This window comes from Tamandua tetradactyla, chromosome 4 (genome assembly GCF_023851605.1).
Source record: "Tamandua tetradactyla isolate mTamTet1 chromosome 4, mTamTet1.pri, whole genome shotgun sequence".
In the NCBI taxonomy this organism is placed as follows: domain Eukaryota; kingdom Metazoa; phylum Chordata; class Mammalia; order Pilosa; family Myrmecophagidae; genus Tamandua; species Tamandua tetradactyla.
Window position 1 is genome coordinate 33,192,220 of NC_135330.1, and position 24,759 is coordinate 33,216,978.

General features: G+C 41.9%; 1 long non-coding RNA gene across 1 annotated transcript in view; it reads right to left on the reverse strand.

Annotated features, from left to right (window-relative positions):
- The window catches only part of LOC143680684 (uncharacterized), a 69,589-nt gene extending 55,455 nt beyond the window's left edge, over positions 1 to 14,134 (reverse strand). The window contains exons 1-2 of the long non-coding RNA XR_013174135.1: positions 13,790 to 14,134; positions 13,118 to 13,256 (exon numbers count right to left, since the gene is read on the reverse strand). This is a non-coding gene — a long non-coding RNA (uncharacterized LOC143680684). The remainder of the gene's footprint in view (positions 1 to 13,117; positions 13,257 to 13,789) is intronic.
- Positions 14,135 to 24,759: the final 10,625 nt, after the last annotated feature.

Sequence of the window (24,759 nt, forward strand, 5' to 3'; positions counted from 1 at the left end):
CAATTAATGTAAAACACCGTATCAACAAATCAAAGCAGAAAAAACATATGATTATCTTGATTGATGCAGAAAATGCATTTGGCAAAATTTAACATCCTTTCTTGTTGAAAACATTTCAAAGGATAGGAATAGAAGGGAACTTCCTCAAGATGATAAAGGGAATATAAGAAAAACTCACAGCTAACATCACCCTCAAAAAATTGAAAATTTTTCCCCTAAAATCAGAAACAAGACAAGGATGTCCACTATCACCATTATTATTCAACATTGTGTTGGAAGTTCTAGCCAGAGCAATTAGACAAGGAAAAGAAATACAAGGCATCAAAATTGGAAAGAAAGAAGTAAAACTCTCACTGTTTGCGGATGATATGAGACTATATGTCGAAAACCCTGAAAAATCCACAGCAAAACTACTAGAGCTAATAGATGAGTGCAGTAAAGTGGCAGGTTGCAAGATCAACATCAAAAATCTGTAGTGTTTTATACACTAGTAATGAACAATCTGAGGGGAAAGTCAAGAAAAAAATCCATTTACAATTGCAACCAAAAGAATAAAATATTTAAGAATAAATTTAACTGAGGACATAAAAGACTTATACAAAGAAAACTATAAGAAATTGCTAGAAGAAATCACAGAAGACCTCAATAAATGGTAGGGCATACTGTTTTTATGGATTAGAAGACTAAATATAGTTAAGATATCAGTTCTACCTAAATTGATTTATAGATTCAATGCAATACCAATTAAAATCCCAAAAACTTACTTTTCAAAAATAGAAAAAACAATAGCCAGATTTATCTGGAAGGGCAGTGTGCCCCAAATAGCTAAAAATATCCTGAGAAAGAAAAATGAAGTCAGAGGTTTCACACTACCTGACTTAAGGCATATTATGAAGCTACAGTGGTCAAAACAGCATGGTAGTGGCATAAAGATAGATATACTGACCAATGCAATAGAATAGTGTTCAAATATAGACCTTCTCATCTATGGACAACTGATCTTTGATAAGGCAGTCAAGCCAACTCACCTGGGACAGAACAGTCTCTTCAATAAATGGTGCCTAGAGAATTGGATATCCACATGCAAACAATGAAAGAGGATCCATATCTCAGACCCTATACAAAAATTAACTCAAAATGGATCAAAGACCTAAACATTAGTTTTAAGACCATAAAACTTTTAGAAGTAAGTGTAGGTAAATATCTTATAAATCTTATAATAGGAGGCAGTTTCCTAGATCTTACGCCCAAAGCACAAGCACTGAAGAAAGAAATAGATAAATGGGAACTCCTCAAAATTAAACAGTTTTCTGCATCAAAGAACTTTGTCAAGAAAGTGAAAAGCCAGCCTACACAATGGAAGACAATATTTGGAAACAATATATCCAGAATATATAAAGAGATTGTTCAACTCAATAATAAAAAGACAAACAACCCAATTTAAAAATAGGCAAAAGACCTGAATAGACACTTCTCAGAAGGGGAAATACGAATGGCCAAAAGGCATATTAAAAGATGCTCAACTTCACTGGCTATTAGGGAAATGCAAATCAAAACCACAATGAGATGTCATCTCACACCCACCAGAATGGCCATTATCAATAAAACAGAAAATGACAAGTGCTTGAGAGTATGTGAAGAAAGAGGCACACTTATCCACTGTTGGTGGGAATGTAAAATGGTACAACTGCTGTGGAAAGCAGTTTGGAAGTTCCTCAGGAAACTAAGTATAGAATGGCCATATGATCTGGCAATACCATTGCTAGGTATCTACTCAGAGGACATGAGGGCAAGGACACAAATGGGCATTTGCAGACCAATGTTTATAGCAGCATTATTTACAATTGCCAAGAGATGGAAACAGCCCAAATGTCCATCAACAGATGAGCAACTAAACAAGCTGAGGTATATACATATGATGGAATAATAGCAGCTGTAAGACAGAGTAAAGATATGAAGTATATAACAACATGGATGGACCTTGAGGACATTATGCTCAATGAGATTATCCAGAAACAAAAGGACAAACACTGTATGGTCTCACTGATATGAACTAACATTAATTAATGAACTTGGAGAATTTCAGTTAAGAACAGAGACTATCAGGAGATAGAAATAGGGTAGATATTGGGTTACTGGAGCTGAAGGGATACAGATTTGCAACAGAACTGATTATAAAAATTCAGAAATGGATAGCACAGTACTACTTAACTGAAATACAATAATGTTAGTACAGTGAATGAAGCTGAATGTGAGAATAATAGAGGGAGGACAGCTGGGGGCACAAATGGGATCAGAAGGAAAGGTATATGATAAAGACTGAGATGGTATAACCTAGGAATGCCTAGAGTGTACAATGATAGTGACTAAATGTACAAATTAAAAAGTGTTTTTGCATGAGGAAGAACAAAGGAATGTCAGTATTGCAGGGTCTTGAAAATAGATGGTAATTCATATTTTAAGACTTTAACTTATGTGTGAGACCAAAGCAAAAATTGTTTATTTGGTACAAAATTTATATTTTGACTAGTGCATCTCCTAATATAATTTATATGGACAGTTTAATTGAACACCATAAGTACATGGAACCTTGAGTAGGGCATGAGATTTTGTAGGTTTGTCCAGAGTGATCCCCCATAAATTCCAGACTGATTTAAACAGTGAATAAAAAAGTATTTGCAAAGTCCCCTTGGGGGGATGGTGAGAAAGAGGGAAAATTCAACTTTCCCATTTGGAGAAGGCCTGATATTTTTTCAAGCAGTAAGCACAGCAAAATCAATAGGCTAAACCCTCAATCTTGGTATTTGTTCATATGGAACTTATCCCCGCAAAGGATAGGCTAAGCCTACTTAAAATTAGGCCTAAGAGTCACCCCCAGAGAACCTCGTTTGTTGCTCAGGTGTGGGCTGTCTCTCAGCCAACATGACAAGCAAACTCACTGCCCTCCCCCTGTCTACATGGGACACGACTCCCAGCGGTGTAAACCTCGCTGGCAACATGGGGCTGAAATCCTAGAATGAGTTGGGACTCAGCATCCAGGGATTGAGAAAACCTTCTTGACTGAAAGAGGGAAGAGAAAAATGAGACAAAATAAAGTGTCAGTGGCTGAGATTTCAAATAGAATCAAGAGGTTATCCTGGAGGGCGGGCCACGGTGGCTCAGCAGGTAAGAGTGCTTGCCTGCCCTGCCCGAGGACCCGGGTTCAGATCCTGGTGCCTGCCCATGTAAAAAAAAAAGAGGTTATCCTGGAGGTTATTCTTACACATTATTTAGATAAACCCTTTCTAGCTTAAGGTATTTTAGAGCTTAGAGCGAAGAACCTGAAACTGTAGAGCTGAATTCCAGTAGCCATGTTTCTTTAAGACGAGTATACAATGATATAGCTTTCACAAAGTTACTGTGTGATTGAGAAAATCTTGTTATGATGCTCCTTGTATCTATGGTATAGACAGATGAGTAAAAAATATGGATTAAAAATAAATAGGAGGTCCCCTGTCTACGTGGGACATGACTCCCAGGGGTGTGGACCTTCCTGGCAATGTGGGACAGAAATCCTGGAATGAGCTGAGACTTAGCATCAAGGGATTGAGAAAAACCCTAGAATGAGCTGAGACTCAGCATCAGGGGATTGAGAAAACCTTCTCAACCAAAAGGGGGAAGAGTGAAAGGAGACAAAATAAGGTGTCAATGGCTGAGAGATTCCAAACAGAGTCGAGAGGTTATCCTGGAGGTTATTCTTACACATTAAATAGATATCACCTTGTTAGTCAAGATGTAGTGGAGGGGCTGGAGGTAACTGCCTGAAAATGTGGAGCTGTGTTCCAGTAGCCATTTTTCTTGAAGATGATTATATAATGATATAGCTTTCACAATGTGACTGTGTGATTGTGAAAGCCTTGTGTCTGATGCTCCTTTTATCTACCTTATCAACAGACGAGTAAAACATATGGAATACAGATGAATAATAGGGGGAACAAATGCTAAAATAAAAAACAAATAAATAAATAGGGGGAACAAATGTTAAAATAAATTGGGTAGAGGGAAATAATAGTGGTCAATGAGAGGGAGGGGTAAGGGGTATGGTATGTATGAGTTCTTTTTTCCTTTCATTTTTCTGGAGTGATGAACATGTTCTGAGAAATGATCATAGTGATGAATATACAAACATATGATGATATTGTGAGCTACTGATTGAATGCCAAGTATGGAATCTTCATACATTACGAATGTTTGTGTTGTATGTTGATTGCTTTTATTAATAAAATTTTCTTTTAAAAAAATAGATAAAGGATATAAAGAAGACACTGGATGAGCATGAAGAAGAATTTGAAAGCATACCAGAAAAATAACATCTGGAAATGAAAAGCACAGTAGAAGAGAAAAAACATACAATGGAGAGATATACAACAGCAGATTTGAAGAGGTAGAAGAAAGGCTTAGTAAGCTACAAGATAAGTCATTCAAAATCTTACAGAAGGGAACAGATAGGGGGAAAAAATGGAAAAATTTGAGCAGGGAATTGAATGACAACAAATACCCAAATAAATGATTCATAGGCATCCCACAAGAAGACAGGGGAAAGAACATTTGTAGAAATAATGGTCAAAATTTCTCAGTTGTTAGGAAAGATATCAATATGCATGTCCAAGAACGTAGTCCAAACAGAATAAATCTGAATAGGCATACTCCAAAATACTTACTTATAAAAATGTCAAATAATAAAGACAAAGAGAATTCTGAAAACAGCAAGAGAGAAGGAAGTTATCACATACCAAGGAAAGTCCTATAAGACTAAGTGCGGATTTCTCATTAGAAACTGTGAAGGTGAGAAGGCAGTGGTTTGATATTTTTAAGATACTGAATAAGAAAAACTGCCAGATAAAAATTCTTTATTCAGTTACTGATTGTACATGTAGATTGGAATGATTTCTAATTGTTTTGTTAATTCTTTTTTTAATTAATAAAAAAAAAAAAAAAAAGAACATGAGGTGGTTACCCTTCAAGCCCTGACCTCGCCAAAAAAAAAAAAAAAAATTCTTTATTCAGCAAAACTTCAAAAATGAGGAAGAGTTTAAATATTCACGGGTAAACAGAAGCAAAGTGTTTGTTACCAAGAGAACTGCCCATAAGGAACACTAAAAGGAGTTTTCCGGGCTGAAATGAAAAGACGAGAGTTTAGGAGAGGACAGTATGGAAATGAAGATTATCAGCAAGAATAATAAAAGGGTGAAAAAGAGAGAGAGAGACAAAAATAATAAATGACATATAAAAGCCAAAGGATAAAATGGTTGAAGTACTGCCCTTAGAGTAGTATTAAATATTAATGGATTAAACATCCCAATCAAAAAAACATAGACTGGCAGAATGGACGAAATATTTACACATGATTCATCTATATGCTGTCTTTTTCTCCTATCTCACATCTCATGCAAACATCAACTCAGAATGGATCAAAGACCTAAACATCAGAGCCAGACCATAAAAGCCCTAGAAGAAAATATAGGGAAGCATCTTCAAGATCTTGTGGTAGGAGGTGGTTTCTTAGACCTTATACCCAAAGCACAAGCAATGAAAGGAAAAATAGATAAATGGTACCTCTTCAAAATCGAATATTTTTGTGCTTCCCAGGACTTTGTCAAGAAAGTGAAAAGGCAGTCTAATCAATGGGAGAAAATATTTGGAAACCACATATCCAATAAGGGTTTAATATCTAGGATATATAAAGAAATCCTGTTGTTCAACAATAAAAAAGACAAACAAATAATAGTCAAAATGAATAGGCAATTTTCCAAAAAGGAAATTCAAATGGCTAAAAAGCACATGAAAAAGATGCTCAACATCACAAGCTATTAGGGAAATACAAATCAAAACCACAATGAGATACCATTTCACTCCTTCTAGAATGGCCATTATAAAATAAAAACAGAAAACTAACAAGTACTGGAGAGAATGTAGAGAAATAAAAACACTTATTCACTGCTGGTGAGACTGCAGAATGGTACAGCCACTTTAGAAGGCAGTTTGGTGGTTCCTCAGAAAGCTAAGTATAGAATTGTCATGTGATCCGGCAATCCTGTTATTAGGTATATAATCAGAAGAACTGAAAGCAGGGTCACAAACACACATTTGCACATGGATGTTCATAGCAGCATTATTCATGACTGCAAAAAGAGGGAAAAAGTTCAAGTGTCCATCAGTTGATAAGTTGATAAACTATGGCATATAAATATAATGGAATATTATGCAACTGTGAGAAGGAATGAAGTCCTGATGCATGTAACTACATGGATGAGCTTTGAGGACATTATGTTGAGTGAAATAAGCCATACGCAAAAGGATAAATATTGTATGGTCTCACTAATATGAACTAAGTATAATGAGCAAATTCTGGGAGTTAAAATCTAGAATATAGGTTACCAGGAGATAGAGAGGGTAGAAAATTTGCAGATGATGCTTAAGGTGTACAAAATTTTTAATAAGGTTGACTATAATGTTTGAAAATGAATAGAGGTGATATAGCACAGTAGGGTACATGTCATTAACAGAGCTGAGTGTGAGTATGATTGAAAGGGGAGGTTGAGGGTTGTGTATATCACTGGAATGAAAGCTAGAGGATAAAACATGGGACTGTATAACACGGCATAACCTGTTGTGGACTATGTGGATAATTATACAAATTTTAGAAAGTTCTTACATGAACTAGAACAAACTGTGTGACTATTACAAGGTGTTAAAAATAGGTAATATATGAGAAAAATATAATGTAAACTAAGGACTATAGTTAACAGCAATACTGTAATATTTTTTCATCAATTATACAGAAGTACTATATCAAAGCTAAGGGCCAATAACAGGGAGGAATAAGGGATATGGGATTCTTTTTTCCGGAGCAGTGACAATGTTCTCGAGTTGATTGTGGCAGTGAATGCATAACTGATTTTACTGAGAGCCACTGATTTTACAGTTTGGGTGGATTGTGTGGTGGATGAGCAAAAGTTTAAAAAATGGGATGGGGTTCAGATTGACACTAGATGATGGATGGATAGACAAACAGATATGTAGATAGTTGGATAAATAGAACGACACAGCAAATGTGGCAAAATCTTAAAAGTTGGTGATCCTGAGTATCTGGGTGAAGGATATGTTAGAGTTCTCTGTATGAGTTTTGTCTTATTTTTGAAACTCTCCTGTAAATTGACAGTATTTCAAAATAATGTTTTTTTAAGTAGTGTTTATCCATAATTATATCAGAGACATTGTCACCAATGATTGCATTTTAATGAATCCATTAGCCACCGTTTGATTAGGTTTCAACAATGCAGTTCTGTTTTTGCACGGTAAAACATTCTGTTTTTGAATGTTGAGTTCTAAAATTAGAGAGTCTCATTCAAGTTCACGTTTGCTAACTTAAACTCAAAAAGGATAACTGTGCTATGAAATTTTGAGTGTGCTTTAATGCCACTATCATGCCCTAAAAAGAATAGGTTTGATAACATTTATTGGATTAGATTTAGTGGCACATTTCCTTGGGTTAGAGACTGTGACCTTGATTGGGGGTGGAGTCTGTATTACAGGCACTTAAAAAGGCCAGTCTATCAGTTCAAGCTCATTGCTTCACCTGGAGAGGTAGAGACAAAGACATCAGAACTTCAGAAACTCAACTGAATGTCTCCAGCTCATGACATGGAAATTGTTGGATCCCTGATTGGCAGGTGACATACAAAAGAAGGAACATAGACTGTGCTCCTGAATCCTATTAAGGACCCAGCTCAGCTCAGCTCAGCTTCTACAGAGAGAAGCTGTAGCTGGTTCAGACAAAGACCTCACCTGGAAGTCTTCAGACAAGACACATCTGGATATGGAAGAACAGAAGGCTCCTGACCACTTCCAGAAGCTAATAAAGGGTAACTTCAGCTCAGTACTGTCTACTGCTGAAGAGTGACCTTCTAGACTAATGATTAAAAGTATACAGGAGGAGGCAACATGTTCTGTCTGTCTGGAATTTTTCTCTAACCCCATTTCTCTCTCCTGTGCACACACCTTCTGTAATAATTACATTCAAAATTGGAAGTTAGAAAAGAAAGAATCAAAATTGGCGTGTCCTGTGTCGAGAAGTAAATGAGAAACTTCCTTTGGAAGAATGGCAAATTCGAACCTTAACTCTTCTCATCGTGCAGCCGACCCCTGTTGGAAGAACGTCTTCACATAAGTGATGAAATCCTGAAGTTCCAAGGGATAAAATGTTATATTTTCTAGCAGTTAAATCAATAAAATGTTCAAAAAATAGATGATATTGGGAAAATTGTCTCAATATATAGAGAAAAGTCAAGTTGAATCCCTACCTCACACCATGTATTCCATGAACTCCAGGTGAATTAAAACACCTCATTGTAAAGGTAAAGTTATGAAATTAACAGAAGACTATTTCTGTGAATTTGGATGGGAAATCCCTTATGTCCTCAAAGCCCTTCCATAAAGATAAAAACTGAGAATTTCTGTTCAGTGACAATATAGACAACATTAACAGACTGGTGACAGATTGGGAGAAAATACTTGGAGCTTAGAAAAACACAGGATTAATGTCAAGAATATACTAGGGTCCTGCATTATGTTTTTGTAACTCTACCCAGGGCTTTAATGAAAAATAAATATATATATATTCAGTAGAAAAATGGGCTGAAGGACATAAATAGACAATTTATAGAAGGACACCCATGTGGTTAATTTATGAAAAGATGCTTATCTTCACTAGTAGAGAAATGCCAAAGTAAATCATCAGAGAGCTGTCACATTACATCCATTATATGGTGAAAAATAGAGAGCTAAATATTACCGACCATGGTGGGGCCGTGGGAAAACTGGAATCCTCATGCATGCTGGAAAGGGGATAAACTGGTGAGGCCACTGGGCAGTCTTGGGGAAATCACGTATGTATGTAGAGCATAAGGGTTAAGAAGTGCAACGCTGGAGCCAAACTCCCTGGGTCCAAATCCCGGCTCTGTCCCTCATTAACTCATTAATTTGAGCTGGTGACTTAGCATCCTTTCTCAGTTTCCTCATCTGTAAAGCAGCGCAGTGACAGATCCTACCTCTTAGAGGTGTTGTGAGGCTAATCATAGTTTATACGTCTGCAGCCCCTAGAGCAGGGCTAGCACATAATAAGCACTCTCTCAGTGTTAGTGAGTTAGTTTCACTGGAGGATAACCTACCAGCAGCCTACCGATTCTGCTCTTGGAGTCAGGTAATGGGAGAGGGATTAGGGATGAAGGAGACATTTTTAAATAAAACAGGAAAAGGATCTTTACAGTTAATCTGTGATAACAGTCATACAGAACTGAGGCATATCTGCACCTCTAGACCAAATAAATAAGCCATATGTGTTCATAATAGACAAACTGGCAAGTACAGAAAAACATGAAGGAAAGCCATTTGTGAAAGAACCCCCATTTAACATTGATAGACCAGTATTGCACCTACCTAGGCTAGAATGATCCGAGTAAGTATTTAAAATTCAGGCTTCTGCAACATCACCCCAGATCCAAGGAATCAAAACCTGATGATGATGCCTGATGCACATTGAAATTTGAATGTGCCTGATGTGCCCACAGCCCAAGCTCAGCTATAAGTAACAGCTCCTTAATTTGCTTTGCCAACTGCCTAATTGGCAAAGCCATGCTTTCATCCAGTTTCGGTTCAGAGCTATTAGCAACTTTATTAAACTGTTACAGAAGTAACACAAACAAGCAAACTGCTGTTTTTATTGCCAGAAATTATTCTGAGGTTTTAATGTGAAAACAGGACCCTTTTCCATTAAATGTGGAAGAAAAAACCCGGGGATTCAAAATTTTTACATCTTAAAGAAATTAGCAATAGGTGCAACTACTGAACCTCTAATAGTCATTAAATCTTCTCATAGCCAGGCTTTAGGACTTTATGCAACTGAAATCATATTTTAACAAACCTTAGCAACCACTCAAATGTGGAGGTAGTGTTTGCATTTTGAAAAAGTAAATCACTACACTTTTGAGTGTGATCATATCCCCCTGGTCTTTGGGCCAGACAGAACCTAAGAAAAAGTGTGTGGTGTATGGCCTGGTACAATTTGAATTGAGACTTTTGATCCTAGAGCAACTTTCTAGGATACAACTAATGAAGTTCTATGTCTCTTATTCCAAATCCAGATAGTAAATTCTATGTGACTCCTTACTTAAATTAAGACTGATTCTCCCTTTAATGGAGGACTCATTACTGGTTTCATATTTTTCCTCAAGGAGAGATTTATTGTTTTCACCTTGGTTAAAACAGTCCATGGGTGCCCTTTGTTCTTTGAGTTGACTGGTGGCAGAAGGGTCTTCTGCATTAAAGGGACTTCCATAGGGGTACATCCTACTCCTGTCTAACCTGTGACTTTGAAAATAAGTTCAAACTTATTTTACCTACTCCCTCTTATCTGAGCTCACAGAAAAGGAAAAGGGACAATAAAGGAAACTTAGCAAATGATGAAAGTGTTTCATAACACAATGACTTCTGTGTTTTGAAGCAATAAGAAAAATCTTTCTAATAACATTAATCCACAGCAATTTAGAAATCATCTGTACATACCTGTTCCTGAAGGAGGTAATGAACTCTCCAGCCTAATTTAAATCACAGGACCCTAACATATATCATGGGAGTGGGTTCTCTCGCTCAGTATCTTACCCAAATAATCTCTCTTCCCTTATTCTTAATTTCTGTGTTTAGGATTTAATGTCACGTGCTAGTGTTTTTCCTTTTTTTTTTTTTTCTTGTCAATGTGTGTTTCTCACTTTTGTATTTTATTTAATCCTTTATATACTGTCTCCCTTCACATTTACTCAGATCAGTGGTTCTCCACCTTGGCTGTAATTTAGAATCACAAGGGGAACTTTCAAAAATCCCAATGCCCAGGATGCAAACCAGGCCGATTACGTTGGCCTTTAATCCAGGCATTAATAATTTTTTTTAGGCTCCCCAGGTAATTTGAATGTGTAGCCAAGATTGAGAACCAATGATTTAGATTGCTGGCCTCTGAGCATTGTAGCAACCTTAATTTAGGACTGTGGTTCTCAAACTTTACAGGATACCAGGATCATCTGGCTTATTCAAACACAGATTACTGAGCCCCACCCTCAGGGTTTTTGATCCAGTATATCTGGGGTGCAGTCTGGGAATACACATTTCTAGCAAGGTTCCAGGTGACACTGGCACGCTGGTCCAGACCTGCACTTTGAGAGCCACTGGATATTGGAAATTAGAAATGCTAGTGTTGGATGGTCCATCAGTGGAAGCATGAATGTACAGCTTCATTCCCTGTGAATGGGAATGGGGGCCCTGCCGGGAGCACGATCACATCTGCTGGGCAATGGAAGGGCACAAGAGGAGAAGACAGCACCCAACTCTTAGGGAATGTAGGCTCTTGCTGATGAAGCAGAGCTCACAGTAGGGCAGCAGTGAGTTTCCCCAGCAGCTGTGGGTGTGTCAGAGAGAGGCTGGGACCGAGAAAGCCTATACCCCATTTTTTGGTGGGTACATCACCCAACCTCACTGAACCTTGATACCGTCTTCCAAAAAATAGGAATGATAATGTTTCAACTGCTTGCATCAGTGTGTTTACTCACAAAGGAATTTTTTTACAACATCCATAATTGCCTTTTCCCCCTCTGAAAACAAATATTTTGAGGCAGCAGGAAGAAATCTTGCCTGCTTTTAGACAGGGCCAGTTGGCCACAGTCCTCACCACTCCCTATGGTCTTTTTTTTTTTTCGCATGGGCAGGCACTGGGGATCAAACCTGGGTCTCCAGCATGACAGGCAAGAACTCTGCCACTGAGCCACCATTGCCAGCCCTCCCTATAGTCTTTTTGACCGACACTTCTTCACTCATTTTCTTTACCAGCCTAAAACTAAGGCTCCCATTTTATGAGCCAGAGGGAAGCTGGCCTGAAAACAAAGCTAGTGCTCAGAAGGAAAAAAAAGCAGAATGGAAAGATGGAAAGAGCCTGGGTCCTTAATGATTTCCTTGTGCGGCTAAATTAACCCAACTCTAGAAGAAGAACTTCCCTTCTGTACTTCTGATGTGTAATGATAGTCTCTTTTTTTTAAAAAAAAGAGAAAGAGAGAAGGGGGGGATGAAAGAGAAAAGAAAAGGGGAGAAGAGAAAAGAAAGGAAGCAGAGGTGAGAAAGGTGAAAAAGGAAGATAAAAAAAGTGAAGGGAGAGAGAAAAAGAGAAGGGGGAAAAAGGGAATAAAAAGGGAAAAAAGGTAGGCCATCTATATGACTTTTGTGCATGCTGGTAGGGAATGATGTAGCTGCACAAAAATACTTTAATAAAGCGATCTCTTGCAAGACTTCTGCTCGTGCCCTGACTTACTAATTTTAAAAAAGTACCACCAGGTGGTATTGATTAATGATCTCAAAATAAGGGAAACATCTCTTCCTTGTGGATTTTTTTTTATTAAAGAGGGGAGGAAATGGGACCTTCACTGGCCATAAAGATTCAATCCCCCAAACCAGAGAACGAGGGAACTAGGAAAGCCCCGGAGGCCTGGCCCTGCTGTCTGCCTGCTGCAGGAATCCCTCGCGCCTCCCTCCCTAACGGAGCCCAGAGCCACGGCCAGCAGCAGTTGTGCTCTTACGGGAAACTTTTCTTCCCTTACTTTGGTGAGCCAGACACAGACACCTTTGGTTCTTGAGTCAACTGGAAGGTCAACCCTATGCTCACTTGGGGCCATTTTCTGTTTGTTTTTTTAAACAGCACCCATTTCCTCAAAGATGCTGCATATTCCCATAAACTTAAAGCCAGATTGTTTCCCTCTTTGCTTTTGTTTTGATGTGTCTTAAAATAATTAGGCTTTTACTCTCAAATATTTTCCTTCTCTGTTGCTGGCTGGCGAGGCCTCTCTCTTCACCCCACCGAGGGCAATGCGTGCTACTATGGTATCCAGTAAACACTTGTCAAACAAAGCCAAAAGTCCTGCTCAAATCAAGTTCTCTTTTGTACTTGTTGTTCCTCCATCTCCCCCGAGCTACGTAATTGCTATTAACAAAAAAATGTAACTCACTGCACCTGCAGAAGTTTAAGAAAAACAGTTTCTGTTACCTTTGCCAGCGATGTCCTTGCAACATCTTAATTATCCATTTGTTGATTAGCAAGTCAGTCTAGAAAGAAGTACTTGGGAATGTCCAATCAAAACCTCCCGCTGTATGCCAGATTCTGGGGGATGGGATGCAGCCCCTGACTGAGATAAAACGGTCAGGTTGGGACATGCAGCTCAGAAGACCATCACCCCAACTCTTAGGAAATGTGGGATCTTGCTGACGAAGCAGAGCTCACAGAAGGAGACAAGGAGTTCCCCCAGCAGCCGAAAAGCCACAGAGAGAGAGGCTGGGACTGAGAGCTTAGATCACCTAAAAGCCTTGCTGAACCTTAATGCTGTCTTCTGAAAAATAAGGGAGATAAAGTTCCAGCTTCTTACATCAACGTATTCACTTACCAAGGGATTGTTATGCAACATTCACGAGTGTTTCCCCCCCTTACACCCCAGCAGCAAAGAATACAGTGTGCAGGCACAAGGCAGGACCAGGGGCAGGGAGCAGCTAAGGTGAAGCAGCATGAAGGACCTATCATGGGACAACTACCACCCACCACCCAGTCTCCTGCCGCTGGAGCCCAAACCTGCCCTAAGCTGATCCCCTGCCCCACCCCCACCCTAGTCCTGCCTGTGCCTTCCCACTGCGTCCCTCCAGACACCCATCTAAGTTCCCAACTTACCTGGTGAATACTTAGCCAATTTGATTCGCAACATAGTGACTGATGACTTGGTAATAATCTTACTCATTTTATTCACAGTACCCCACGTATTCCTTAACCAATAGGTAGAGATGATTCTTTCCACATTACAGCAGGAAACTTCAGAGAGGTTAAAGAATTTGCCTATGGTTACCCAGCAAGAGATGAAGCCGGGATTCAAACTCTGATTGGTCTGGTTCTCAGTTCCCTTAGGACACTGGCTTTCAGAACTGTAATTTGCAATTTTGCTGTCCATAGCTAGTAAAACAACAGCTCTGCAAATAACTCTGTGATTTATTATGTGATTCAAAGATAGCATAACCCAGTAGCTTCCTATTTTAATTATTCTTGCTAAGGACAGCTTCAAGCTGAAGAAATTCATGTGCTGTCAACATGTAAATGTAATTTCTTTTTTCAATGTCTGTGCCAGGGGCAGCATCTCCCCAAGGGCTTTGGGCTGGCTGAATCTGGTCCCTGGAGCTTTTCAGTCTCACTATGAACACAGCACACAAAGCAGTCAGCAGAAACAGTCCTGAATTGCTTAAATGCCACGTGGACTTGCTAGACCAGGAGAGTGCTACATATTCAGAAACAGAAGTTTTGTGGCCTAGACCGGTCGGGAGAGGAGGTGAGGGCAGAAGAGGTGAGCTTTATGGGCAGTAGAATTTAAGGTCAGAGGACAAACAGTAGAAGCAAGACTGGACGCGAGGCTGGGAAGAGTTCACAGTACTAAGTGGCAGGGCCTAAAGTTGGGAAAGTAGGTTGGAGCCAATTTGCTTAGGACTGCAACTGCCAGAAGGAAGAGTTTGAGTGTGGAAGTTGGGAGGCCAGGCAGGACCAAGTGGACATGCTCCATGGGAGAGACCACAAGCTGGGAGCACTAGCAAGAAAAGATAGCAGGAGGCATTTTAAAAGAAGATTGCTCCTTCTCTGTTACACCCACCCCACTGTGGTTTGCTGGGCTCTACAGCAGGTCATGATGATGAACCCATCCTTTGGTGGGAGACACTGGCCTTTGCTAATGACATGCTGCCCTTTCCAGAGAGAAGAGTGTTTACCCCACCCCCAGCACCCCTTCTTGCAGTGGCTCTTCAAGCTCCCTCCATTTCCAACTGCCCATTTCACACGCCTCCTCTTGTCAAATGTACTTAACTTCCCAAGCCTGCATCTCGTCCTCTATAACATCAGCACAATGCAGCTCCTACTTCCAAAGGTTATCGTGAGGCCAAGTGAGATAATACATGGAAAATGCAAAGCACAGCTCCTGGCACCAGTAAACACCCTACAAATGGGGGCTGCTAGTATGAACGTCCTGCTTACTTGGCCAGCTGTAATTAATACCTCCCCAGCCATGCGCATCCTTTACAGGGGCTGTTCTGCTCTTTCTCTGTGAAACATCAGGTACTGGCAAACAGCTGGAAGTGAAATCAAGCAAGTTTAAAGAGTTTAATGCTTAAATCTCTCTCTCTAGGGCTACCAGCAAGATAAGTTAGACACAGACAACTTTCTAACAAAAAAGGTCAGAAAGTGTATCTGGTCTAACGGTGACGCATGATTTCATAGTTCCTTATTTCATAATTTTGTTATAAACGCAGGCTTTTCTTCCCCTTTGTGTTTATGCTATAATGTTCTGGAGTTAAGCTATAACAGCCCCTGGAAGGGAATGCAGAATGCTTTCGAATCCCGGCAAAGAGGGCAAATCCTGAAATAGAAGATGAGCCCTTTATACAAGATTCACTCATATCCTCTGATGCCGTGGGCATAGCAGAAGAGAAAATAACATTTATCCAACCCTATGTTTGCCCAATACTGCACTATACACTTGATATTCATGTTATTTCATCCTCACACTAGTCCCAGGAAGTAGAAATTATTATAAATAAGAAACTAGAGTGTTGGTTGAAGGGACTTAACCAAACTCACATATTTAGCCATTGTTACAAACAAAATTCTGTCTCTCGTGCATCTGGCTGAAGCCCCCTCTCTCCTGCACGCGTTTTCTCCCTGGGACTGCTGTTACTGAGAGCTTCAAGTTCAGCAAATTTTTTGATCACAGGATGCTTGAGAGGTTTGTAGTTCTGTAAGTGTGATTGGCTATTCAGTCTTGGGGTTTGACCCTATGAAACTTATCCCTGCAAAGAATAGGCTAAGCATACTTAAAATTAGGCCTAAGAGTCACCCCTAGAGAACCTCTTTTGTTGCTCAAATGTGGCCTTTCTCTCTAAGTCAACACAGCAAGCGAACTCACTGCTCTCCCCACCTCTATATGGACATGACTCCCAGGGATGTACAACTCCCTGGCAATGTGGGACAGAAATCCCGGGATGAGCCGGGGCCTGGCATTAAGGGATTGAAAAAACCTTCTCGACCAAAAGGAGGAAGAGAGAAATGAGACAAAACAAAGTGTCAGTGGCTGAGAGATTCCAAACAGAGTTGAGAGGTTATCCTGGAGGTTATTCTTATACATTAGATATTCTTTTTTAGTTTATGGTGTATTGGAGTGGCTAGAGGGAAGTGCCTGAAACTGTAGAGCTGTGTTCCAGTAGCCATGTTTCTTAAAGATGATTGTATAATGATAGAGCTTTTACAGTGTGACTGTGTGATTGTGAAAACCTTGTGTCTGATGCTCATTTCATCTAGGGTATGGACAGATAAGTAAAAAATATGGATAAAAAATAAATAATGGGGGAACAAAGTTAAAATAAATTGAGTAGATTGAAATACTAGTGGTCAGTGAGAGGGAGAGGTGAGGGGTATACTATGTATGAGTTTTTTTCTTCTTTATTTCTTTTGCTGGAGAGATGCAAACGCTCAAAGAAATGATCATGGTGATGAATACACAACTATATGATAATATTGTGAGCCATTGATTGTACACCATGGATAGAATGTTTATATATCAAGAACATTTGTATGTTTGTTTGTTAAGGTTTACAATAAAAATATTTTGTAAAAAGTTATTTAAAAAGAATGCATGTTTTTTTGTTAAGGTTTACAATAAAAGTATATATTTTTTAATGTGATTGGCTATAATCCTTACATATGCCTGTTTAGCTGAGGAAGATTTAAACACACAAGCTCTAATTAGCCCCCAATAGTATCTTACTTAATTACAAGTAGAAGACAGTTTAAATAAAAACAAAAGACATAGAATAAAGTATAAAAAGGCATGGTAAGTGGAATTTCTTGCTTGTCACTAAAGGACATAGAATGGGAGAGTCAGTTCAGACAGAAGCTGATGAAGCAACAGCACATTTTAGCTTCTGTTTTAACTGTGCTTTTTACAAGTAGATTCCATAGAAAATATACTTATCTTTATTATATAATATATACAAATATGTTCTTTATGTTGATATAATAGAAATTATATATTAATATAAAATTATATTATATTTACTTATATCTATTACATTTGCACTTCTTCAGCTGCTTTTCATATATCTTTACTTAGAAAACCAGTCAATCTATTGAAGGCCCCTGTGGTCAAGATACTATATATTATGTATTTGATAAATGAAGGGAGAGGGGCATTGTCCCTGCTCTGGAAAATCTTATAATCCAATGAAGGAGAAGTGAGAAGGAAGGAGTTGTATAAACAAGACGAAATATATATACTCCACACAAAGTTGATAGACCCTAAGGGATGAACTCCTGCCAACCAAACTCACAGTAGACTGATGTGAAAAACGAGAATGCCAGTTGAACTAATTTACAGTGAGAGCCATACCTTCCCAATTACTATCAAGGGTGCCCCTTTCTACTATATCCCAAAGAAATAGCATGAGCATTTAGAAAGTTGTTATTAAGCAGGAATCAAAGAGAACATTTTGAGGGGTAGAGTGGCTAAGATTTTATTTGAATCTAGATGCCTTCTCTGCTGCAACCTTGAGACTCCTGGATAAATACCAAGTTCTTTCTCTCCAACTCTCTACTATGCAGGATCTTTCACGCCTACCACTTTAATTCTCTTCAAAAGACATGGCTTATTACAACTTGCTCTGTGTAACTACTTTATGTAATTTAATCTTCCAATAAACTTTGGTCTGTCTAATCTTGATGAAGCCAATCATGAAATCCTCCCTAGTGTATTGCAAAACCTTCCTTAGGATAGGTTGCAGCTGCAGATAGATAATCTCAATTATATTGGGAGGATTCTATTAGCTTTCCCCTTCAAAGCCTGACACCTTCTGACCTTGTCCTCAAATCCTGGAGGTTCTCTCTATAGCCCTCATTGACAGCAAATGCATTATAGATTCTGAAGTGCTCCAAGATTCTGGAAGGAAGAGAGGAACCGAATTGCTGTTGGCCTGCACAGAGAAGTTGGTCTCACTGTGCTGCAGCTGAAGCAACTAGATATTTGCCATTAATTGGGGAAAAGATAGAGAGTTTTCAATGCAAATACAGCTGTTAGGGTTTGGAGCCCAAATGAACCGTAGAACAGAGTGGTTTATTTTCAAACCAGCTTGTTAAATGAGCATAAAGTAAAGACTAAAAGAAGTTAACATACCTGGATATTGGGACATGATTTTGCTGAGGATAGTCCAGGGTCTTTTAAGGCCACAATTAGAGACAAGAGCAGACCTTTCCATTCCTCATGTGTTCTGCTGGACTCCACAGCACTGCCTTTCTCCAAAAAGGAAAATTAAAAACACAAATTCTCAAGTGGTTTGGTAGTAATTCAGCCCAGCAAAGCTTACTTTCCATTAAAAGTCACCAGCTGTCATGTGCTTAGATTTAAATGGAAATAACTTGCTCTCAAAGAACATTTTTCAGTTGATGTCACTTGTGGGTTTTATTTTCTCCTAATGAAAAATGGATTTGCATTAGTGTGGCTTTGGTGACAGGAGACCCCTGGACAGAGGCCTCACTTCATCTGATCATTCTACCGGCCAGCTTGGAGGATTGGCACTGCAGTCAGGAGGGGGCTTGGGGGGGGCAGGGGACAGGGGTGTCGATAATGGCCTGTCTTCTTGTAGTGAGAGCCCCTACAGCACTTCTCCCCTTTAAAAAAAAAACAACCCTTCACTACACGCTTTTAAATTCTGAAGAGGTTTTGGAGAAAGGAGTGACTATTTTAACTTGATCCACTTTTTTAGGGAAGCAACCTTCTGGGCCTCAGCTCCACATGTGCTCAGACTCGAGCACATCGAGGCCTGATCCCTTCCAGAATTCTCCTCTGGGGGGGCTCTCTGCTGTGTGCAGGTACCTCATAGGGTCCCTTATCTGTGGCAATTGGAATCATCTCATAGTGGCTCTCAAGAACAACTAAGAGAACCTCTAGACTTAAGCTCCCTGCAGCGGGGACAGCATCCTCTATGCATTCCTGGCTGTGACCCCAGGAACCATGTGCAGAGGGTCCCGGGGTGGGTGCTGGAGCAGGCGGACAGGGATGAGAACACCAAGGAACTCCCTGGGAGGGCAGCGCAGGCCCTTTTAGACTTGATCCAGCAGGGTCCAGCTGCCCGCTGCCAAGGATGAACTGAAGAGACCAAAGATGTAGGGAGCTGGTTAAACTAGGAAACAGAGAAATGGTGATCCCCAAACCTAAGGGCTGGGACACACTTGATACTGGGTCCTCAGAAAGGGTCAGTAGGCTCGTCCCACACTGCATGCGTGCAGGCGTGTACACACACACACATGCATATGCATGCAGACCCCAGCTCACACCACCTCCTGGAACACTCCCTGTGCAAACAGTTCAAACATAGAGCTGTTAGGAGGGGCCGTCCCAGCCGAGGCAGCGCTTCCCCCAGACTCCGTCTCCACGTTCACGGCGAGGGCTTAGACATGTCCAGGAGTTTTTGAATAATGTTCTTGACAGACACCAAAGCTTTCTCCTCCTCCAGAGCTCAGAGAGCTGGGGCTGCCCCTGGGGAAGACTCCCCTGGCAGCTCCTGTCTGAGCAGCTGAGGCCAGCTCCAGGAACACTAAATTCTGGCTGCATTTCCAGCCAAGGCCTGGTTACTTTAGAATCCCTCTTCTCCTTGTCTTTTCAAGAAGGAGCCGGCCAAGGTATTCGTCATATTTCCGAGCTACCCTGCTGTTTGATTTATGCACGGACAGGGCTGGGGCAAAGACTCCAGAGCAGGGGTGAAAGCAGCTCCAGAGGTGGGAAGAGGGACAGAGGGTGGGATGTGCTAGATGGGGCCAGTGAAGGGTCCCGGTTTTTAGATGGACTCTGCGACTCTGGAGGAAACTACAGGCTCCACAGATGTCAGCGAACTAGAGATGAGGTCTCTCTCTCCCTCCCTCCTCTCTCCCTCTACCCCCACACCCTTCTTTCTCCCTCTCTCTCTCTCCCTCAGTCTTTCTCTTCCTCTTTCTCTCTCCCTCAGTCTTTCTCTTCCTCTCTCTCTCTCTCTCTCTCTGTGTCTTTCTCTCTGTCTCACTGTGAGATGTGGCCATAAAAGGAGTGAAAGCTTTGCTTGCCCTCTCACTGGGCTTTGCCTAAAAGGGCTCTCAGAAAAACTTCCAGCCTTTTCCTTCTGACATTGAATATTGTCTCTTTGGCCAAAGAGAAAACGAATAACAGACGAAGCCCAGGGGATGAGGAGGCCAAACCCAAAATGTTAATCACCTTGAAATATTGGCTGCTCCCTCTAAAGCCTCTCTTGGCTGTCCTCAGAGGATTTTTGATTGGAGATTTTTTTTCCTGCAGGGTGGTGGCAGGGAGGAGAGGGTTTGCTGCTGATATTCAGGAATCCATTTGAGAGTCCAACTTGCAAGAAGAGAGATAATTGTCATCCAGGGTGTTTAATGTGCCTGTTGTGGTGACTTAAAAACAGATGAAATATTGACTGCAGCTTTGGGTTAAACTAAAACTTCTACAACACTCCCATAAAAGCTCAGGATGCTGTCATCCAACTTGAATAAAAATGCCTCTTTTTATTGCACTGCATATGAAAACATGAGATCATTGGAATATATTTAGAGTGAGAGTTGGCAGCCTATACATGTTTACAATTCTTGGACTCAGAGGACTAATGTGAATTGGAGGTACTTTTCCCTTTTCACCTTCCTTTCTTTCTCAGAGAAGATGAATTGCTGATTCTGAGAGCTAATGGTCCCTTTTCTTGGTTGTGCCTGCAGCTAACCTTGCTAAGTGACCAGCAACGGGCTCAGCACCAGTAGCCAGCTAGAAAGCCCTTACCCAAGGCTTTGATGAATTAATTCAGCCTCCCAAGAGGCTCCTCACTGTCCCTAACTGGTGCAAAGCATCTACGGGCTTGGTGCAGAACATTTTTAAAGAATGTCTTTTTTCGCAGTTCTTTGAATCATGAATTGGTCTGACTACATTGGGTAGGCATCTTAAAATAAAAATGCCTTGTGGTCACCAACTCTTGTGATTACATATATTTCGGGTTCTTTCTGGAGCCTACAAGAACAGCCTGGAACCAACATGGAGGCTGCCTGGCTCTTTTTCCTGCATCTTGAGGGCCATGCTTCTCAGCCCTGGCTGCACCTTAGAATCACTCAGGAAATCTAAAGCCATTGCTGCCTGCTCCCAACCCCGCAACGCTTACTATATTAGTCTGGGATGTGGCTGAGGCACTGAAAGTTCTAAAAACAGTAGTATACCCTGTTCCTAACTGTGCTTTAAATATGTGTGTGTGTATATATATATATACGCATAGAGAAAAGATTTGGAAGAATATTCACCAATATGTTCATTGATTATCTCTAAGTAATAAAATGAAGCAGAATTTTTATTTGTGTATATAATCTGTCTTGATTTTTTTTTCATTTTTTTTATTTTGCAACAAAGCAAATTACAATGAAGCGAAGTACAAAGTACGGGTATAACAAGGAAAAGCTATTTTCCACTTGAAAGGAAGGAAGTTCAGAACCCCCAAACAGAACTCCTCCTCTCCTTCCCTAACCTCCTGCAGCCCAGTGCTACAAACTGCAAGGGATCCTCACCAGCTGGGCACACACCCTGCCAAAGCCAACCTAGCCTCCTACCTTCTCTTGCTTGGAACATGCAGTTACTAAGCCTCTACATTCCGCTTCCTAAACACCGCCAACATTTCTCCATTCCTGTCCTCAGCAGCACCCCCTCTCAACGCAACCTTTATCTGGGGGGGGGGGGGGCATCATCTTGCAGGATCCCTGGAGCCGCTCCTAGCCCCATTGCCGCCTTGGAGGCTGTGGCATGGAGGTGCCCCACTCACGGGGCCATGCTGCACCCCGAACCCCAAACCTGCCCCCACCAATTGGAAGGTTACTTCATTGTTTTTTTATGTGTTTGTTTTGCACGGGCAGGCACGGGGAATCGAACCCAGGTCTCTGGCATGGCAGGCAGGAAGCTGCCACCGAGCCACCGTCACACCGCGCTATGCCATGGGCCGGCATCTGCAATGGCAGCCAAATAAATGAGATTTCTGTGTGACACATGCTGGGACTGCACGCACGCGTCCACCCGGCCCTTGTTCTGACACTCCACCACGCAGCGAATCAGCCGGTCACTCTCCTCCAGGAGCCACTGATCGGCTCCCGATCGACTTCCGCCTGCCCCGCAGCCAGGCCAGGATGAAGGCCACTGACGTCCAGAGAGCTCGGCTGGGACTCGGCCTCGGGCGCCTGCTCAGCATCCGCCGTCAGTGGCTTCCTCCTGTTTCCGGGCACGATCCAAGCTCCCCGCCTGACCCACCGGATCCTCCTTGACCCAACCTGCTCACCTCCCGAGCCTCTGTTCTCATCTCAACCCCCACGCCCCCCACCCCACCCCACCCGATCGGACGTGGACACGTGGAGATCCCCAAACGTGCCGTGTGCTCGCAGCCCGCGCACTAGGAGCCTTTGCTAGCGCTGCTGCCTCTGCTTGGCCTGCCCGCCCTCCCCCCCGGGGCAAACTGGTTTCATCCGGTTAACTCCTGCCTGGCAAGATTCGGATGGGTGCCTCCTCCTCTAGATGTCTGCCCCAGAGGGTCTCCTCAACACCCAGTCTCTTTCATGCCCCCATAGGCCGGCGTCTTTTCTAGCATCTGTTACAGGTGGGGTAACTGTCTCCCCCACTATGGTTTGATTTCCCTGAGGATAGGCACTTGGCTCTTTAGGCCCCAGCACCGCTCACGCAGCCTACCAGTTACCAGGCATGCAGCAAATGAATTAAGGAGGGAAGGAGCCCTCACATCTGTATGACCGCCCTACGATTTTTTCACAGCACTTTTATGTGTGTTTGGCGTGGGGCTCAAATCACGTGCGCCATCTGCATTCTCATTTTAGCCTCAGGGCAAGGTTGGGGGGCAGTGAATCCCTCCTCCTCGCAGGTGGGGAAAGGCAGGTAGGGCGGGATGAGGCTGCCGGGCTCACTCGGCTGGTACAGGGGAAGACCCAGGAGCCGAGTCTCTGCCTCCTGTCCTCCCGCCGCCTCATTTCTTCCAGGCGCTCACTCCACCCGGCCGGGTTCAGAGTCTGCCCTGGGCAGTTGCCCATAAGAAGGAGGAGATTGTCAGCTGTTTGACTGTCAGCCGTTTACAGTCCCGCTTTCCCCCATTTTCCAGTCATGCTTTTCAAAGGGGTGGGGGGGGGGGGGACAAGGAGAGGCAACTTGGGAAACACAGCTGTTTGGGTTGAGTTACTCCAACTCTGTAGTCTTCTACAGTTCTAGAAAGAAAGCATATTTGGTGCGTGGATTTCACCTCTGAAAGATACACAAACTCACTTGTTCTACTTCCAGGTTCATCAGACCCGGGACGTAACTGCTGCCAGGGAACGCTTCCAGAATGCAATCAGTGCAGAGCCACCTGCCTTCGCCACTGTTGCCAGAAGACCACGTCCTAAGATTGGCAGGGACTGAAATTGCAGCTCCAGGCTCCACCAGCCAAGCCTGACAAGGGAGTATTCCTCTGGGGCAGAATAGTATTAAGAGGTGCTGTCCCTGGTCACCTGGAGACAGCCTTACCGGATCCTTGCATTCAGTCTACACCCAGCAGAGGGCTCCCGGGCCCCTCTCCACTTGAGCAGGGTAAGAGGTGCAGCCTCAACGCCCCCTTCCTGGGAGAGTGGGGGTCTTCTCTGCAGATCAACTGGGTGGGGGGAGCCATTGCCTGCCCACCACCTGCTCAGATTCTCCTACACAACTGTAGCGTGAAGCCCTGGGACAGATGCTGACCTTGCAAGATGGAAGCCCCACAGGTGAGCTCGATAAACACTTAACAGACCCCTACCATGTGTCAGATATTATGTTAAGAGCAGCTCAGATATGGATAAATTAGACATGGTTCCTTCATCAGGCAAAAAAACCCAAACTATAACACGCATACAGGAAGATGGTGACAGAGGTACAAATAAAGTGGTGTGGGAGTTTAGGAAAAATTATTTCCACATGGGAATTCAGGAAAGGCTTCTATGTTGCGTTATTTAAGCTGATCCTTCAAGTAAGGGTACAATTTGGACAAAAAGGGTTGTTTGGGGTGGGTGGGTGATGGATTGGCAAAGATAATGAAGGTTTTTCAAGTTACAATGCCTGTCATTCCACCGAATCACATGAAATTGTTGCTATTTTACTGGATTTCACCTTCTACAACATTGGTATCTGTGCTGGTTTGAAAGGATGTATGTCCCTTAGAAAAGCCATGTTCTAATCTAAATCCCATTTCATAAAGGCAGAATAATCCCTATTCAATACTGTATGTTTGAGACTATAATCAGATCATCTCCCTGGAGATGTGATTTAATTAAGAGTGGTTGTTAAACTGGATTAGGTGATGACATGTCTCCACCCATTTGGGTGGGTCTTGATAAGTTTATGGAGTCCTATAAAAGAGGAAACATTTTGGAGAATGAAGGAGATTCGGAGAGAGCAGAGCAGAACGATATAGGCACGAGAAGCAGAGTCCACGAGCCAGCGACCTTTGGAGATGAAGAAGGAAAATGCCTCCTGGGGAGCTTCATGAAACAGGAAGCCAGGAGAAGCTAGCAGATGACGCCGTGTTCGCCATGTGCCCTTC